The sequence below is a fragment of the Gavialis gangeticus genome, unplaced genomic scaffold, assembly GCF_001723915.1.
Source record: "Gavialis gangeticus isolate Ggan-Ray unplaced genomic scaffold, GavGan_comp1, whole genome shotgun sequence".
NCBI lineage: Eukaryota > Metazoa > Chordata > Crocodylia > Gavialidae > Gavialis > Gavialis gangeticus.
In genome coordinates, this window is record NW_017729027.1 from 33,849,911 (window position 1) to 33,852,938 (window position 3,028).

At 39.2% G+C, this 3,028-nt stretch overlaps 1 protein-coding gene across 12 annotated transcripts in view; it reads left to right on the plus strand.

The window, feature by feature from the left end:
- Window positions 1-3,028, plus strand: part of DST (dystonin) — a 569,390-nt gene that overhangs the window by 288,880 nt on the left and 277,482 nt on the right. The gene's annotated exons all lie outside the window — the stretch shown is intronic.

Sequence of the window (3,028 nt, forward strand, 5' to 3'; positions counted from 1 at the left end):
CAGTATCTGCGAAGCGCAATAAAACGAGGTATGCCTGTATTAAAATAGTAGAAAAAACCTGAAGGCCAAACTTCTAATTTGTTTTTTTTACTATAGCAATATGATAGAACAGTTTTTCTGTTGCAGAGAATTCAGCAAGACCACAACAGCCTAGAAATTTTAAGACTGAATTTTTATCTGAAATCTCTGTGTTTATCTTATGAACATATTTGCATCCCTACCAAGACTAATATTGTTTGACACCCATTGAAAGGATCTCAAGGCAGCCCAGGAACTGCTGTAGACTTTGTGCTAGGATGCATTAAATATGACATACAATTTTGGTGGGTGTAGCAAAAGTGCATGTTCACAAAATGAAAGGGGAACTGTAGCTGCCAATTGACGGTGCAGAGAAGGTACATGGGAGGAACTTGTTTACACAGAGCAAGGCATACAGAGAAAAGAGTGTAATATAAGCTGCAGCTGAATACAGCTGAAAATAAAAAGGAGTAGGACATGTAAGCAAATGATAAAATGGATAGTATTAATTTGAGTGCATCACCTGATTTCTTTGTCTTGAAATATTAGTACTTATTCTTTCAAAACTGCTAATTTGATGTTTTTAAAAGGGTGACAAAGCATTTGACTGCTTGAATCCTTGTTTGCTAAATAAAAGGCCTGTGCTTGCAACAAGCATTCTCAGCCCTTCAAAGCAGAAGATTGCTGTGCAAGCTTTATTACATGCTCGGCTCCAGGAAAACAGTACACGTGGCATGCTGCTGGGAGGTTAAAACACGTGGCAGGTAATCAGGCACTGACATGAATACATTCCTTGAGGGTAGAAAGGATCAGGCCAAAATTTGCTGTAACTTGCTGAGTACCTTGAGGGCATGAATTGAAAAGAAATTAAATATTATACAGTTTCAATCCTTAAAATGCTAGGGGATATGTTTAAAATAAAGACAAAGATTATTTGTATCTGCTAGTTTCAGCTTGCCATTCACTGATTTGCAGTTTACAGTTACCTTTTCTTTAACTAAAAAAGGGAAAGAAAAAACAAATGTCTCTTTTCTTTCCATTGCATTCACAAAATATTTCTAAGTGAAAAAAGTGCATTGTTCACACTGAAGTAGCATTGGCACTAAAACTTTGACATTGAGGGGAAGAAAAAGTTTTTAAAAATATTTTAAAACTATTTCATTTTCCCTAAACAGACTTTCTTGCCTATAAGTGATATGATATAGCCCAACATCTAATTTATTTTGTTTACTCTTAGGTACCATATTGAAAATGTAAAGTAGCTATAGTTTTACCAAGACTATCCCAGCCCACTGCATTGAGATATTTTTTGTGTGAGTCTAGAATTCATGGCTCATTTTTTCTGGAGTTACCAGTGCATTTGTCTCCTTATTGTTATATTTGTGGCTCAATAAATGTAAACACAGTTAGATATAATTTGTACTTTGGGGGCAATTTAAAAGGTGGCATCCTAATTGTTACTGAATCAGTGCCTTTGCGAGGAGCTATGAAACACTGCGACACATTTTGCTATGGAACACATTTTACAATTTTTGAGATTTTAGGACTTGTTTTCATTCCTGTTAAAACAAAGCCAGAACCTTTGGAACACTTTTATGAAATAGGATTATGTTGAAACACTCATTTTTATGGATTCAAAAGTCTCATTTTCATTTGGGGTCTCTACTTGTCTCTGACTAAAATGTCTAGGAAATTCTGTATCTCAGAAAACTCCCAGTCAAAGTATTCATCAAAATCAATGCCTATTTGTGAAATTCTTCAGCTTCAACAAAACAGAATGTTCTGGGGAAACTATTTCATAGACATTAGGGCTGGAAGGGACCTCATAAGATTGAGTCCAGCTTTGTGAAAGTCCAGCCCCCTAAAAATACATTTAGTCAAAAATGTATCAGCTGTACTGCTGATGCTGAGTGTATTGTCTTTTGGAAAATTTATCACTAAAGATCTGGCAAGAAGTTTAGGGAGGGAGGAAAGAGGTGATGGGTGTCTTACCTAGTCTAGGGACCCAACAAGTTCCTGGCTGCTGCTGCTGCAGCATGGTCTGCACTCCCTGGTCGCTATTCTTACAGCAACAGCCCAGTGTTTGTGAGGCTGTTGCTACAATGGCAGTGCCATGGGGATTTTCTGCTGCCAGGGTACAGGCTTCATGGGGGTGTGGCTGGTGTACTGCTTCCCCTTCATCCTCTCCCGCCAAGTTATACTATTGGATCTGGTCTTGTCTGAAAACTGGTGTCTTGGTCCAAGTTATCTGGGCTGTTTACATATTTCCTTTATAAATACACAGTGGCATTTTAGCTGCCTAGTTTTCATTCTTTCTTGTCATTTCCTTATGACAGAGAGTGAAGAGGACTATTCAATGAAGGGAGAATCCACTGGGCATTTAGGAAGGCAAAATGTAATTGTTTGGAGTAAGGCGGCCAACGTGTGGCACGTGGTAGATTGGGGAGGGAACAGGCAGCACGGTGTCAGATAGGGCAGGAAGCAGACAGCAGTTTAGGTTGACGGAGGGGATCCAAGTAGCACTCAGGGAGGGTTCAGGGCTAATTTGCACCATAATTTGTAGCCAAAAAATTTGTCCCCCACTGGTTTGGGGATTTATGGTTTTGAGCAGCAGAAGAAACTACTTCTGGGCCCAGCAGTGGTCCATTGCCCTTCCATATCTCCTATGAGGTGCTTTGTCTATTCTTTCTTCTCCTTTGGGTTGGTTAGATTCCAGCTGTTCTTGCTTGCAGTGAGGTGTGGCAGTATATAAGCTGGTGCTGCAGGTAGGTGGATGGGCCCTTGGGACTACTCTGCAATACTGCTGACTGATCTATGAAATATCTTGAACCTATTTGGTTTTTATTAGGGATGAGCATGTGGGTAACCACAGTTTCACGTCTGTTTTGTCATCTTATTGATTACTTCTAATTTTGGGGCTAGTTGCATCGTTTTAGGAGAAGGATCCCCCATAAAGGAATTCTAGAGATAAAAGGAAACAGTCACTTAACATGCATGGTAAAATTTCAAA